Source organism: Prionailurus bengalensis, chromosome B1 (genome assembly GCF_016509475.1).
Source record: "Prionailurus bengalensis isolate Pbe53 chromosome B1, Fcat_Pben_1.1_paternal_pri, whole genome shotgun sequence".
Lineage (NCBI taxonomy): Eukaryota > Metazoa > Chordata > Mammalia > Carnivora > Felidae > Prionailurus > Prionailurus bengalensis.
In genome coordinates, this window is record NC_057344.1 from 156,000,943 (window position 1) to 156,018,416 (window position 17,474).

Here is a 17,474-nt window from a genome sequence, read left to right on the forward strand (position 1 = left end):
TTGTCAACACAACAACACTTTCCTTGCAGAGCTAAGCGTTCAGAATAATCGATGCTGACCAAAGCTTCACATGGATAACTGCATTTCATTGCAAACACCTGTTAGAGTGTAATTAAAATAATTTATAGGTAAAAATCAGTCTTTTCTACACCTATGCCACATAAAAACAGATGTTTATGAAGTGATGCTTGTATGTTTTCAATTGTTTAAACTGTGTCCTCATGCTGGCAGTGAGGTTTTGTGTCTTTATTGAAAATAATGAATTACTGCCCTGAAGTTAACAAAATATCTTAATTCCTCCTACAACTAATGTGATATATTTGTAAGACTTGGGTTAAATAATGCTTGAAAATAAAGTAATTACATGTGTACTTAAGTGTGTGCTTGTGTGTGTACTGCTATCAACATAAAATATCCACTTTACCTCGCTTGCCTAAAAGATGTCTATGCCACTATTTCCCCAATCTACTGAGACAGGATAATTTTGGTGATGAAACCTAGGAAGCCGAATTCAGGGTGATTTAAAACCTCCTCCCACCTCCTACTCATCCTGGGATGAGTAACGCTACCCCAGTTCTTGTGTTGGAGCAAACTTTCTCAAACTTCAGCAAACACAAGAATTGCCTGCAGAGCTGTCTAAACACAGCGTCCTGGGTCACCTCCCAGTGCTTCTGATTTAGTCAGTCTTGGATATAGTATGTGAATTTGCAGTTCTAACAGGCTCCAAGGGGAGGCTGATGCTACTGGTCCAGGGACCGTACTCTGGATTGCGCTGGCTGTGAAGAACAAGAGGATCAGTACATGCAAAGACTTGGAGCAGTGGTTTCCCCGGGGTAGTGTTGGCAGTGGGGCTACACGTAACACCAAGGCCATGTGTGAGCAGACAAGAGTAGGCTTTGTTCTCACCCAGGGCCAGATTACTCAGTATCTTATCATCATAGGCCGGTCTCCTCTTTTAACCCACGTTTGACAATGCCAACAAACAACTCCAGTAAAAAGTGGGTCAGGCTAGCTGAAACAAGCCAATGCCATTGGTTGGCTGATCCAGACTCTGGCTTGACATAGTTACAGCTCTACTCCATAGTTTCCATCTTTGGTGCAGACGTATTTTGAGCAACAATATCTTCCTCCCAAGCTCTTTTGAATGTGATCTTGCCACAGAGGAATCAAACTGTCCTGGTTTTCTGGGACTTTCCTTTTTTTAAACTGAAAGAATTATGTCATGGTAAGTCCTTCTCAGACCTGGGGAAACGTAGAGGGTTTGCCACTCTACCCTGTCATTTCCCCATCAAAAAAATAGTCTAATTCACCTTCCTTGAGTCTCAGCTATCTGTCCCTAATAACTGCCTTGCACCAAGAAAATGTTCCTGAAGTGATTTTATATGACTTGCAGGTCAAGGTCAGAAAAGCTTATGAGGTTTCTACCGTTCTTTTGGGACATGTGTTGAGTGCCTTAATTGGGACACTTTCTTTCAGAAAGCAAAACCCATGCTAAGAGAAGTCACTTCCACATGGAAACACCATATGTAGATGGATGCTCCAGTTGTCAGCTTCCAATAGTGTGTTTGGGCTTCAAGTAAGCAAGCCCCAGCAGTAGCCATGTGAATGGAGAAGTTTCTAGATTATTCTACCTCAGTCATTCAAGTCACCTCTACTGTTCAGGTCTTCTCAGCTGGGACCACAAATATCATGGGGCAAAAGCAAATCAACTCAACCATGCTCTGGGTGAAGTGCTGACCTCAGAATTCATGGGCAGAATAAAATGAAAGCTTATGCTACTCTATTTGGGGTGGTCTGTTATGCACCAATAAGTAACCACAATCCCATCTACTCAAAAAGGCAGCGTCCTTGTTTCTATTTAGACTTGGTTCTGTGAAGACTTTGCTCAAGCATGCTGCTTCGCTATTGCATTTAATCTTCCCACCCTTTGAAGCTTTGATTTAATGGAATCCAGCACTCTACTCTATCAGAATACTTCTCTAAACATTAAAAGCACTGGCTATTCACTAGGCATTACCCTAAATCAATAACCTATACTATTTTATGCGCTCTTCCCAACACCCTGTGATGCTATTATCCCCATTTCACACTCAAGGGGACATCTCCTTGGCACTGGATTCTGAATTCAAATATGTGCTTCATTCCCAAATCTTTGCTTTTAACAATCATCTTTCCCCAGTCCTTACCTGGTAATCCTGCAACTGGTTTTCTTAACTGGACTTATTTTTTTGAATATTTATTTTTGAGAGAGAGAGTGCACAGGGGAGGGACAGAGAGCAAGGGGTACAGAGGATCTGAAGCAGGCTCTGTGCTGACAGTGGACAGCTCAATGTGGGGCTCAATCTCATGAACTGTGAGGTCATGACCTGAACTGAGCCACCCAGGCACCCCTGGACCTGTGTTTTTTTGAAAAAACAGGACATAACTGGGGTGCCTGGGAGGCTCAGTCAGTTGTGTGCCTGACTTCAGCTCAGGTCATGATCTCACGGTTCGTGGGTTTGAGCCCCCACGCCGGGCTCTGTGCTGGCAGCTCAGAGCCTGGATCCTGCTTTGCATTCTGTGATTCCCTCTCTCTCTGCTCCTCCCCTGTTCACAGAGTCTCTCTCTCAAAAATAAATAAATATTTTTTAAAAATTAAAAAAAAAAGCAAGAGCACATAACTGCCTTTCTATACCTCTCCTATTCCAAAATTGTGTCTTCTGGCACAAAGCAGCACCCTCCCTACATGCTCACTACACTAGGAAATAGATTTTAATATTTCATATGTAGACATGCTGTCCAATTCGATACAATGCGATGAGTGATTTAACAGAGTAATATTTGGCAGCTTGGCTCAGGGAAGAAAGCAAAGAACTAAGGATTAGACCAAATATAGTTCTTATCTTGGCTCTATCGCTTTCTATCGCTGTGTAAGTTACTTTCCACTTGCTGACACTTAGTTTTCTTACTTGTAATAGAAGGATGATGATGATGGTGATAGTGATGATAACAACTACCTTGTAATATTGCGATGATCACTAAACGAGAAAATATGAAGCTCCCAAAAGAGTAGTTGCCACATGACAGGCACTCTCCTGGCAGCTATTAATAACATGAAGGAGCTCTGAGAAACGACTGCCCTGCAATGGAGCATTTCAGTGGCAACTCTGAGCGTAGCACCCAGGGGAGGTACCGCAGATGGAGTGGAGTGGATGAGAAGATTGGCATGATGCTGGCATCAACAAAGGGGCCCAGGTATTGGCATCAGCGCACTGTGTCAATGCCAGCATCGTAAAAGTCTCTGCTCCACCCAGATTCAGAGAGATAAAAGGATTAGCTGGCAGCTGCTGTTATCCTATCTCTGCTTGTGGGCAAATTTGTTCATTTTCTGATCAGTAACGCAAATAATTCCACATTTCATTCCAACCCTGATAATATGATTTTGGACAATGCGAGGAAGTAAAAGGGCTTAAGTTTATCTCCATATTGTTATGGAAAAAGACAAAAGAAAGGAGAGAATGGGTTAGTTGTCCCACCGCAGACACGGAGAAGGAATACAGAAGTGCATGTACACACACACACACACACACACAATACACAGCATCCCAAAACACATCACACACACATACACACACATCATAACACACACACACATGCACAAATACCACGACATACCCAGCACACCCACCACACCCCCTATACCCCACGACTGTGTTTCTTAACTTTAAGCTGCATGGTTAGAAGGCCCCTAGGGAGCAGTCAGAGAAAAGACAAATACCACATGATTTCACTCCTATGTGGAATTTAAGAAACAAAACAGATGAACATAGGGAAAGGGAAGCAAAAAATAAGATAAAAACAGAGAGGGAGGCAATCCATAAGAGACTCTTTTTTTATTATTTATTATTTTTTTAACTTAAATCCAAGTGAGTTAGTTAACATATAGTATAATAATGATTTCAGAGTAGCATTTAGTGATTCGTCACTTACATATAACACCCAGTGCTCATCCCAAGTGCCCTCTTTAATGTCCCTCGCCCCTTTAGCCCATCCTCCTTACCCAACACCCCGCCGGCAACCCTCAGTTTGTTGTCTGTATTTAAGAGGCTCTTATGGTTTGTCTCCCTCTCTGTTTTTATATTATTTTTGCTTCCCTTCCCTTATGTTCATCTGTTTTATATCTTCAATTCCACATATGAGTGAAGTCATATGATGTTTGTCTTTCTCTGACCGACTGATTTTAAAATGCAGCATTGATATTTGATATGCGTTGTTTCATGATATTTGCAATTTACATTATAAAATCCTTCTGTATCAAAAAAAAAAAAGAAATTAAAAGCCCTGCTGACTCAATCTTACTGAATCAAAACTCTCTGCAAGTAATTCTGAAGTATATCCAGTAGTTAGAAGATTTGTTTCAAAACCACAAACATAGATATGCACCTTAAATTTCTATTTTTCAAGGTAATTATAAAGATTTCCACTTTGAAAGATATCCATTTTCTTTTAGTATGCTGTTATTTTATTAACATAAAAGCAAATGAGACCATATTTTTCCAACTGAGACAAGCATCAGAAAAAGATAATGTTACTTTTTTAACATAAATGATCAGGCACTAACTTGCCTCCCTTAAAATTGGTTTCACTGATGAGATAACTGGCCGTGTTTAGTGGTTCCCTCTTGACTGCAAATAATGGCACTGTCATGCTACATACTGTAGAAATAGATGATTATCACAGATCCCTAATCACAGCTATGTCCCAGAATTTAATCAGAACAAAATTATAAATACATGTTTAAAAAAATTAAAAAAAAATTAATGTTGATTTGTTTTTGAGAGAGAGAGACAGAACATGAGCAGGGAAGGGGCAGAGAGAGAGGGAGACGCAGAATCTGAAGCAGGCTCCAGGCTGCAGGCTGTCAGCACAGAGACCAACGCGGGGCAAGAACTCATGAACTGCCAGATCATGACCTGAGCCGAAGTCAGATGCTTAACCAACTGAGCCGCCCAGGCACCCCAATATTTTCTAAGAATGTTTTAAAATTTAAAAAACAATTTTTTAACATTTTATTTATTTTTGAGACAGGGAGAGACACAGCACGAACAGGGGAGGGTCAGAGAGAGGGAGACACAGAGTGTGAAACAGGCTCCAGGCTCTGAGCTGTCAGCACAGAGCCCAACGCGGGGCTCGAACTCACGGACCGCGAGATCATGACCTGAGCTGAAGTCGGCCGCTTAACCGACTGAGCCACCCAGGCACCCCTGTTTTAAAATTTTTTGACCTTTGAATTTCTTCTACTTCTTACGAAACTGCACTAAGTTTTTGTTTCTATGTTATGCTTTTCAACAACTTAAAAACTGGAAAGAGGAAAATAGTATTGAGAAAATATAGAGTTTGGTTTACTAAAACTTACTTCATGATTAGGGACTTAATCACTTTTAAACACCACAAAATTACAAAAAATGAACAAAAACATTTAACACAGTACTAATTTGATCTGAAAATTATTTCAAAGATGACAAGAATTTTAGTTTCTTTTCTGCTTCTGTAGGTAGGCAGGGGAAAAACAAAAACAAAAACAAAAAAAAACAGCTCCCAACTTCAGGTGTTAAACAATTCTAAACAAGGCATCACAATCTAACCATCCATGCCATAGACGTTTTTTAAATACCTCTATTGCAGGTGGTGCATTAAGCACTGAAAAATACACAAAAGGGTGAGGCAAGAAATGCTGATGGAATAGTAAATATTTTATATAGTTAATATATTTATAAAATAATTACGGGATTATCCATTACAAAACAGGATTTGTTTTACTTCCCAAATCTCTTTTATTGACTCATCTCTTAAATTCTGGTGGTTCTTTAGCCATGTCTCAGCCATACTCTTTCCTCCATCAGTTCCTAGGTGAGCTGGTATTCACAACCATCACTTGAGATGTTTCCTTCTATGCTGATAATAAAACCATTCCTATCCCTACAAACACATTTCTTTGTAGGTCAGGGGTCAGCCAATTAAGGACCTTGGGTCAAATCTGTCCACTGGCTGTTTTTGTAAAGTCTGTAAATAATTTTCCCGTTTTTTAATAGTTGGAAAAAAATAATATTTCAAGACATGTTAAAACAATATAAAATAGGGGCGCCTGGGTGGCGCAGTCGGTTAAGCGTCCTACTTCAGCCAGGTCACGATCTCGCGGTCTGTGAGTTCGAGCCCCGCGTCGGGCTCTGGGCTGATGGCTCGGAGCCTGGAGCCTGTTTCCAATTCTGTGTCTCCCTCTCTCTCTGCCTCTCCCCCGTTCATGCTCTGTCTCTCTCTGTCCCAAAAATAAATAAACATTGAAAAAAAAATTAAAAAAAAACAAAAAAAAACAATATAAAATTTAGATTTTAGCATTCATAAAGTTATAGTAGAATGCAGCCACACTCCTCTGTTTACGTATTTCCATTGCTGCTTCCCACCTATTAAAACAGCACTCAGTAGCTGTGACAGAGACCTTATACAGCCTTTAATGATGAAAATATTTAACACCTGCTTCTTTATAGTAGAAGTTTGCCCAGCAGCAGCTCTAGATCATTTTATTTACTGCCCTTTGGGCATGGTACCTCTGCATCCCATAGATAGCTCAAACTCACTATGTTAAAACTGAATTATCTTTCCTCACAAGTCAAAGTCTGTCCCTTTCAATAATGAAGTCATTTGAGACATCTTTACTCTTACCACTTATCATGGATCACGTTCCAAGAGATTCTGCCTCATTGAAGTTTCTTGCATTTATCTTCCTCTCTATCATTATTGCTAAAGCCTTAATTCAGACCTCTCACATGGGCTATTAAAAGTCATTCAACACTTTCTCAGTTGTCTACAATCTCATCTCCCTCTAAAGTTGTTCTCAACTTCCTATCCCATCACACTTAAGGGTTGTTGTAACAATACTCTGAGGTGTATTATTTCATCATAGTGGAGGAAATTAGTAGTGTTTGGGTGGAAGTGAGATAAAATACAGTTCCAAGACACTCCAACAGGCAAGGCACCCTCATTGTCCTTGATGAACAGCTGCTAGAATGACTTGATCACATTATTACCTTATTTAAAACTCTAGCTAGGCTTATAAGCTCCATTATAACTGGAGTATGCATGCATTTCCAGGATTTTCTTTTCTAGAACCTTTCTCTTATACAAATTCTGCTTCCAGAATGACTGAGGAATTCTCAAACACTAACGTTGCCTAAGTGTGACCTACTGCTTCTGGATTATGTCTATGCCTTTGGTTTCCCAGATCTATTGGCATGGTGAAATATACCTAAGCATTGGGACCATCTCTTCTGCAAAGCCTTTTCAGCTATCCCTGATCTCTAGAATTGAGGACTCCTTCAATGCTCTCAATGCACCCAGACAACTAACTTACTTAATTGCTCTTATTGACTATATGCTCATTGTCCTTTACTACATTATAACCTCCTTGACATTAGGGACTAAGTTTGTATCCCAAGACATAGCAATTAGTAGGCATTAGAGAAATGTTGGCTGAAAAAATGAAGAGAACTGCATCTATCACCTTTCAGATGACAATTCGGTAAGTATTCTTTTCTTCATTGATAGCTCATAATCCTCACAGAGCTACCTCAGATTACTTAAAATGGATTATTAAGTCCCAATGTGGGCCATTTGTCTATGTTATTGGTAACAAGTTGCTGATATGTAAATCTGTCATGGTATTTTCAATAGTCCCAGGAAATTTCTTGAAAGTAAAAAATAATCTTTATTAATATTCCCTATTGCTATTTCTACATTCTTTATGGATAGTTCACTCACTAAACAAGGTCTTTTATATCAGAACTCTTATCTGTTGAAAGCAAGCAAATACCATACACTTTTCAGGTTTTTTTCTTCTGGATTTGAATGCTTCCGGAAAGTATTGAATCATACAAAAACTTAGTCAATTCTAGAAATGTGAAACTTTGGTCCTGTAATTTTACTTATTTTCTCTTCAATTACCTTTTTATTATACAATAAAAAGAACCAGGTTCTAGTTATTACGTAAGAATTTTATAGATTCTTTGCACCGGATTCCTATATACGTAGCACTCAGTTTCCCCTATTTTTAACATCTTACACCACAATTGTAAACTTGTCACAAGCAGTAACGCATACAAACTGAAGATGTTAAGTAGATTATGCTATCAGTAGTATACAAGTATTCAACAATTCTGTTGTACACCTGAAAGTCATATGATGTTATATGTCAACTATGCTTTAAAAACTCCCACCAGTATTAATAAATTATTATTAAATATAAACTCCATAGTTCATTTGAATTTCATTAGTTTTTCTCTAATGTCTTTTTTCTGTTCTAGGATCCCATCCAGGAAATCACATTACATTACTTGTCATATCTCCTTAGCTTCTTCTGGACTGTGACACTTTTCCACCCTTTCCTTGTTCTTACAGATGTTAACAATGATCAGTGCTAACATCATCATTGATAATTACATCATATCAAGTGTCTATACTATTAACATGTTTTTTCGATGATGGTGTTAGCTTTGATCATCTGAGTGAGGTAGTGTTACCCAAGTTTCTCCCCTTTAAACTTACTTCCTGTTTGTTGTTGTTGTTTTTCTTTCATATTGTATTTTTTGGTAGCAAGTTATTAGGTGTGACTCACATTAAAAGTGTGACAATTAAGCTCCATCTCATTGAGGAGGGAGTATCTACATAAATTGGAATTTGGAATTCTTTTCCACAGGAGATTTGTTTCTCCTGTCCATTTCTTTATTTATTCAGTGGTTCACTTGTATCACTATGGACTCATAGATATTTATTTTATACTCTGTGATGTAATCCAATGCTATGTTATTTAATCTGTTGCACAAATTGTTTCCGTTTTGGCTATGAAAACTGTTTTGGGTTGGTTGCTTTCTTCTCTTTGGCATATTCCCATCATTTTATTTGTTGAGCACTTCCTTACTATCTAGTACTACAAGATTCTCCAGGCTCATTTTCATATTTTCTGCCCAGCCCCAGACTCAGACATTTTTCCAAGGAGTCTAGTTCCCCCTTTTTTTTAATATGAAATTTATTGTCAAATTGGTTTCCATACAACACCCAACCTAGTTCCTTTTATTGGAGAATTCTGTTAGAAACCAAGACGTGGGTGCTGGATGGTTTCTTTTATTTTTTACTTTGACTTCAATTTTGTGAGGAAGGTATGGACCAGTGAAATCTCTGGATGTCCTCCATTACAAAGCAATCACTCCTTCTAATGAATATGAATACAATGTTCACATACATACATACTTCTACAAATAAAGAGGCAATAAATTCCCAGATATAATGGCTTAAATATGCAAAGATAGAAGATTTCTTAGAAAATATACCAAACCATATCTGAAAATGATAATTATAATGCATCAACACCCATCACTACCCAAAAAGTTAGATATATTTTCAATGTCAAGCAATAGATCTACTAAATACAGGCCTCAGAAGGGTCTATAAATAAAAACAACTATGTTCATTATAGGTCATACTTCCCACATCTGGCTCTTTCTTGTTGAGTTTTACAAACGAACCTATCCCTTGAGACTATGATTGAGGATACTGGAAAATAAGAATAAATCTCAAATACATATAAATATCAGTGTAGGAACGCAAATCATGTAAAGAGAAACTGCTTCAGTAGGTGGGTCAGAGGCAGAGGACAAAACGTGCTTCTGTAGTGTCTGTAGGAGAAAAATGCATTTTAACATAGTTAAAGTAATAATAATACTTTGTAGACAGAGAGTGTATTTAAATTCTTCCAAGTATTTTCATAGTCATTATGCTGAAGCCAAAACTGAAATTGTGTAGTAAAATATAAGAAAATTAGCAAATGACGGGGCAGTAGTTCAGTCTGGTTTATTGCTTTTGTTTGCTTCACACTGTGAAAGCTTACTGATGGTTTGGGAGATAAAAATAGAGTAATAATATTCCACTCTCCTCAGAAATCAAATGGTGGCATGAAAAAAAAATTGGTCTTGTCCTCAGTAACTGGCACAGAGCTCTGAAAACCCTTGGAATTTTTCAAGCGGATAGAGTGTCTTTTATTATGCATTAAAAATCTTTCTAGCATACCTGAGTTTGTGCTAATGAGGTGACTCAGGGTGGATACCCAAGATAGCTTCAGGAGGAAGCTGGTTAACAGAAAGACCGAATACATGATTAGAGTGGATGTTTTAGTCTCATCCACCAACCTCCTGGGAGGGGAGCAGGGTCTGGAAACTGGGTTGTAAAAACTCTTGAACAACAGGATTCGAGAGCTTCTGGGTTAGTAAACACAGTGATATGTCAGGAGAGTTGTACACTCAGAGAGGGAGGAACCCCACCCCCTCCCCATACACTGCCTTATAAAATACTTCCATTTGGCTGTTCTTGAGGTGTGCCCTTATATTAAAGCTGTGGTCATAACTGGAGAATTTTCTTGAGTTCAAAGCTCTATGAGCTTCGTTTTACCTAATTACTGAAACTGAACTTGTAGTCAGCTGGGCAGAAGTAGCTTGGGCACCCACTTGTGCCTGGCGTCAGAGGTGTGGACAGTTTGCATGGCCTGAGTCTCAAACCTGTGTGGTCTGCTCTTATTCTGGGAGTTAGTATCAGAACCTAATTGAATTGTTGTAAAACCAGTTAGTATCAGAAAACACCACATACAAACAATATGGAAACAGACCTTAAATAAATGACAATATTTATTAAGGATACAGCATTCAGTCCCATTAAGTTCCATTAAGACTTTCTTTTTTTAGTGCCTTCAATTCAGTAATAAGAAAAACAAAAACAAACCAAAGAACTACGAACTATTGTTATTATTTTGAAATTACAACTGAGAACTTTTTTTTAAACATAATATTAGGCACTGGTAGCATTCTAAATATATTTTTAGTCAAAAGAAGGAAGTAGCAAACTGAGAGAGAAATACTAGGGATACTTTTTTTCACAGAAATTAAAAAGGAAAAAGCACGATCATGGGATATGGATCGTTAGCCACTTAGGAGATTGGGCAGTTATGATGCAGTTATGATGCTACAAAAACTTTAAACTTTAAATGGAATGTTAAAATACTGCATGCTTCCAAACTCTGAGAATTTGAAGGAGGCCATTTTATAAATAAATATAAAAGCAGGGAGTAAATCCTAAGGAAGCTCTTGAAAAGACCGCATAGCTAACTGCCTAGAACAGTGGTTCCCAAATGCCAGCCCAGGAACACATACCAATCCATTTCAATTTTTACCAGAACTCAAAACAACATCCTTATTCTGAGATTGTGACCTTTATTCTCCCTTTCCCCAGTAAGAAAAGGTCCAGTACAGGTTCTAATATATTCTTTATATATATATATATATATATATATATATATATATATATATATACACACACACACACACACACACACATATATATAACACATGTATATATATATATACACACACATATATACAAATATATACATATGTAAATATATATACATACATATGTACATATATATACACTTGCATACTTATATATACATACTTACATATATAAGAATATATATAATTATTATCCTTACTTGGCAAAAGTAAAAACTGGTCAATCTTGTGTTTCTTATCCCTTTTTTGTGTATACATATATTTACTTGGTTAACTTTTACGGGTACAAGAAGTCTCCTTTAGGGACTTTAGGGCCTGTAATTGTTAGCATTATTTGGGTGAGTTGTGCCAAGGATAGTAACAGATTAAGAAACAAGGCTGGAGCACAGAGTTGGATTTAAAACAATCCGCAGTGCATTTCTTAAAGTTACTTAAGAACAGGCAAATGTCTGTGAGGACTGTTGGTGGCTGTGGTCATCACTGACTGTAGAAAAGGGGTTATTACCACAAGAAGGTGCAATCTTGACTTAGACCATTGACGGTGGGGACCTAAGGGGAAAAGTGCGAGGGTGATTAAGAGGATGTTTGTTCCAAGCTTGCATTAAAAATCACTGCCATTCTAGTGAGAGACATTAACTCATTGTTCAGTAGATATTAGACTGCACATGTATTACGTCTATGTTAGTTCGGTCTGGTTTATTGCTTTTGTTTGCTTCACTCATTTTGTGAAAACCACTTGAGGGCATTAATACTTGTTAAATAAATATTGAAAACTTTAAGGCAAGGGATTTCCATAAATTCACTTATTAGCTTTGCAATTTGGGACAAGTTATATTCTCTGGGCTTCAGTTATGCTTTGCCTGCAAAACGGAGACAAATAGTGCCTACTGAATACAGTTGCTCTAACAATGTAAAAAAAGGGTACTTAAAAAAAAGTGCACACAGTGCTGCCTGGCACATGCCCCATAGTTAATAAATATTAGTAACACGAGTCGGCAATAGCAGTAGTAGTGTTAGGGTCAGGATCAGAGGAATAAATGGGCTTTGATTATAAAAAAAAATTCCTAAAATGTTTGTTAACAAAGCAAATTCTCTTTCACCATCACAAACCTAAAGAATCAGAACCTCTGAGATGGGTACTGGAATCTCCATACCAGATAATTCTTATGCATATTAAAATGTGAAAACCATCTTAAATAGATACTGGTTTACATTTATTCTACAGGTTTACATTTCTTTTAAAAACATATTAATTGCTTGAGGCAATCAGTGAGAACCAGAGTATTAAATTTTGCCCCCAAGAGTCCAGACTATAGACATTGTGCTAACCAAGGAGCACAGAGAAGGATAAGGTGCAGATGGGGACACACTTCTAGGGCACAAAAGAAGTTTCTTCCATAGCCAATAGCTGGTGATGATCAAAAGAAGGGAGTTAAATGCATTTTTAAAAAGCAGGAAGTTGAATTCTAAAACTGGATTCTTTTGTGGAAAAATATACCTTCCCAGCAGTTCCAAACATTTTGAGACTTGATTCAAAGATTTTCCATATTTAATTGTACACATTCTAACTAAATGTACTAAGCAGACTAAATAAACTATGACATCTGTACTCCAAAAACAGGTTTTTTTATGATACTAAACGATGCATCAATGTAATATCTATGCTAACTAGGCAGAGTTTAGAAAGACAAACTTCCACTTTTTTAATCTTAAAAAAATCTGTTCTAACAAGGAAATGAAAACAATAATATGACCACCCTCAAATTTGTTATTTTTCATCCTGGAAGCTTCCCAACATGTAAACTTTAAGACCTAAACTTTAAATTGTTTCAGAAAAACTTAAACACTAACAATATATATTTTAACTATGACCTTTTTTTCTCCATAAACACACACATAACTACATAATCAGTTCTGGACGAACTGAAAGTTATGCTGATCTTTTTTTCTAGGTGTATGGCAAAACAAGTCTTCACCATGTTGTATGGTGACAATGTCATTTAGATCTAAAAGGTAAATCTATTGCATCCATTATTTTCTACCCAAAACACACAAATTATTTCACATATCATTGAAGAAGTTGATTCTATTTAATATCTCAAAAAGGAAAACAATCTTCAAAATATAATTTCAGGGAACACCAATTTAGAGTGATATCCTTTTTCCCCCCTAAGTTTATTTATTTTGAGAGAAAGAGAGTTCACGTGAGTGGGGGAGGGGCAGAGAGAGAGAATCCCAAACAGGCTCTGTTCTGTCAACGCGGAGTCCAACGTGGGGCTGGATCCCACAAACCATGAGATCATGACCTGAGCAGAAATACACAGTTGGACACTTAACTGACTGAGCCACCCAGGTGCCCCATAGTGATATTCTTAACAAAATCTCTACCAGAGTTACTCTGTATAACTGTCCCCTACAAATGACACTTGGTTCATGAAACCAAGAACCTTAATTTGTTAATCACACTATAGGTACTTAATAAATGCTGCTGAAATGAATACATATCTCTTTCTGAGCTATACATACCTGCTCACTTAAGTGACTACTAAGGATTTTCATAATTTTTCTGCATAATATGACTTTTATATAAATCACTGTATTTAAAAATAAATAAAACTTGGATATTAAAACAATGTATGTGATAAAAATAGTAGATACACAAGATAGAATTACATCTTTTAGAGTAATAGATATGAACTATTTAATTCAAATTTCCTTTTTTACGCTGAATGATTAAAAATGCCATTGACTCACTTTTTAGTTCACTTTCATTATTAAGAAATGTGGTTTGTTTGGGTTTTTTTTCCAGTAAGGTAATGCCTTGGGGGAGATGATTCCATTTGGGGACAGAATTTCCTTTTTAAGTGTTTATTTATTTATTTTGAGAGAGAGAGAGAGAGATTGAGAGAGAGAGAGAGAGAGAGAGAGAGAGAGAGAGAGAGAATGCATGCATAAGCAGGGGGAGGGACAGAGAGAGAGGAGAGATTCCCAAGCAGTCTCTGAGGTGTAGGCACAGAGCCAGATGCTGGGACTCAGTCCCAGGAATGAACCCTGAGATCATGACCTGAGCAGAAACCAAGAGTCTGTTGCTTAACTGACTGAACCACCCAGGTGCCCGAGGACAGAATTTTCAGTAGTAGTATATCTTCATAGTGATTTATAAATTTGCTTTATCTAAAGTTATTTTTTTGTCTTTTCCCCTTTGGTGCACTATATTTTTCACTTAATTACAATCTTTTGTGACATGGAAGATATTTAATGCTGCTATAAAGAAGTCACAGACCTAAGCCAAATAGATTATCCACTTTAAGGGTAAAATGCTGAGGGAAAACAAACAAACAAACAAAAGGTGTCTAGAGAGATTCCAGAGAACCAGTGCTGTTATGCTGACATTTTATCTGTCGTTAGCAATATGCTTTTTTCTGTCACAGTCTGAAAATCTTTGGCCTAGAACAAAATTAGGCAAAGGATCTAAAATGGATGCGGAGTATTTAGTTAGTTACTCAAGTTAAGTTTGTCATCTCACTAAGGATGGTACGAGAAGCTAAAGTCATAGCGGAACCCATTCTAGTGTTTTTATTTCATTGATGATAAGTTTGTGTTAAATGGAATAATAGCATTTAAAACTAGAACAAGAAACTTGATTACTTAATTCTTCTAGGATTTAGTGTCTATACATATAAAATGGAAGAAAAAATAGCTCAGAACTATTATGAGTATAAAAGGAGAAACAAACACGAGGTGCTTAGCAGAGTGCATAAGGCCCATGGTGTGTCCTCAATAAATATTAGCGAATGTGAACTGACCATCACAATGTTCTGAATTAAGGAGTTCCTCTGCTCACCATTTTCATCTAGACCTGTATCAGATGACAGTACATATCTATTAGGAGTTCAGATTCTGATGTCCACAAAAGGAGAAAGTAGGAAAATACAATAATGCTGAAAATCTGCCTGAATATGCTATATTATGCCATACAACTCAAGTGGATATTTTTAAGTCAGTCTGCTTTGCGAAAGCATTGTTTACATGTAATGTGTTTATACTTAAAATACCCAAGGCAATGTTTACTGGAATATGAAAATATTTTAAGCAGTCCTCAAATTAAGAATAAACTAAATGTGTTTAGTTATGTTGATTGCATTTTCTCTTTGTTTGTAAGAAATGAAGTCACAGCTGGCATTTAGATATTAAACGAATATAATATCTATGAGAAAGAATTGGAAATTTAACCCAAAGAGAATTAAAATCAGAGACAAGGAACAGAAGATACAGAACTATCTCTAAAGGCTACATATAACTTCTATGTAAAATGGATAAGAAAACCTTCCAAAAGTGCTGCACAGAGACTGTTTATTGGGGTTACATAGCAGCTGACATGCCAGCTTTTGCTCATTGAACGAAGGGGGATCCAGTGTTTGAACCACATCTCACAAAAATTATATAAAACATCACTGTCATCACAGAAAAGTAGAAAACACATTGGAATCTATCTTAATGATACAGAGAGCTTCAGCACTAAGCGAAGCTTGGTAATAAAGAGAGCAGTCAGCATTTAGAAGTTTGTGCCCTAAGGAAGCAATACTTCATTGGTAATGCAATCTTAAAAAAATATTGAATTTAAAGTGAAATTTGAGCATTTCTATGGGCAGAATGGGACTTTCACAAATTGTAGTAAGGGCCTTAATAAAGAAAGTGACATACATTTTCATCTTTTTGTGAGAAATGAAAAAAAATAATAAAAACAAAACAAAATAATCAATAGAACTTACAGCAGAAACAAGGAATCCAGACCAATTTAAAATGAATAATATTTTTAAAACAGTGGCTAAGACATTTCACTAGAAGAAAACTGGTTATTACCATCATAAACTTCACTGTGTATTGCTAAGAGCTTAACTAACTAGAATGTTTACACTATACTTCCTGTTTATCCAAGCCGATTCAGTAATTATGAACTATTTAGACAGTTACATAAAGCAGACCTTTAACTAGTGATATGGACAGAAATATGAATACACTGGAGCTCTCTTCACTGCCTTCTGCCATGATCTAGATGCCTGTGACATCAGTAGCATGTCTCAGAAAATCCTCAATGTATTTTGATTTTTCTCTTATTTGTATGCAGGAGAATTGTTGAAACAGTAGTCATAGGATGCTAAATTAAGCTGTTAAAAAGTATGATCATTTAATTAGTTTCTCCTTGCATGAGGTAATACTATTAAAATTATCAACATAGGAGTAAGAACTATTATTATCTCATTCCCAAAACTAGTTATAATATATCAAAAAAAAAATTGGATACATGGTATTATGGTTTGAAATGTGTCTTCCAAAAAGAGCTTGGTTAAAGTCTTAAAGTTGGTACCTATAAGTGTACAAAATAGCATCTTGTCAGATACAATCAAGTTAAGATATGGTCAAACTGAAGTTGGGTGGGCCATAAACCCATATCCTGGTGTGCAAAGACAGACAGAGGAAAGGTAGCCATGTGAAGATGGAGGCAGAAATGGGAACTACACTGATACAAGCCAAGGAACTCTTGAGGCTACCAGAAGCTTGAAGAAGCAAGGAAGGATCTCTTCCTAAAGACTTTGGAAAGATCATGGTCCAGCTGTTACTTTGACTTTGAACCTCTAGCCTTCAAAATTATGGAGAGAATAAATTTCTAGTGTTTGAAGCCATTAAAATATAGAGTGCTTTGTTACAGTAGCCCTAGGAAACTAATACACATGGTTTCAGAATTAAAAATAAGAACTACTATAACTCAGTACCAAAAATAGGACTGGTTTTATAAGATAAAATTTTAGATATAGGACTTAATTAAAACATTAGAATATTCTGCCTTTCTTCTATCACTGTTTAAATATATATGTGTATACACATGTGTATATAATACACACTGTTTAAATATATATGTGTGTATATATATACATACACATATATATTTACTTATATTTATATTTATTTATTTTCATTTAATATAAATTCCTACTTGGGACTTTTCTTTTAAGATTTTATTTTTAGTAAGCGCTATACCCAATGTGGGGCTGGAACCTACAACTCCAAGATCAAGAGGTGCATGCATGCTCCACTGACTGAGCCACC

At 36.7% G+C, this 17,474-nt stretch overlaps 1 protein-coding gene across 23 annotated transcripts in view; it reads right to left on the bottom strand.

Annotated features, from left to right (window-relative positions):
- ADGRL3 (adhesion G protein-coupled receptor L3) overlaps positions 1-17,474 on the bottom strand; it is an 827,855-nt gene that overhangs the window by 191,048 nt on the left and 619,333 nt on the right. The gene's annotated exons all lie outside the window — the stretch shown is intronic.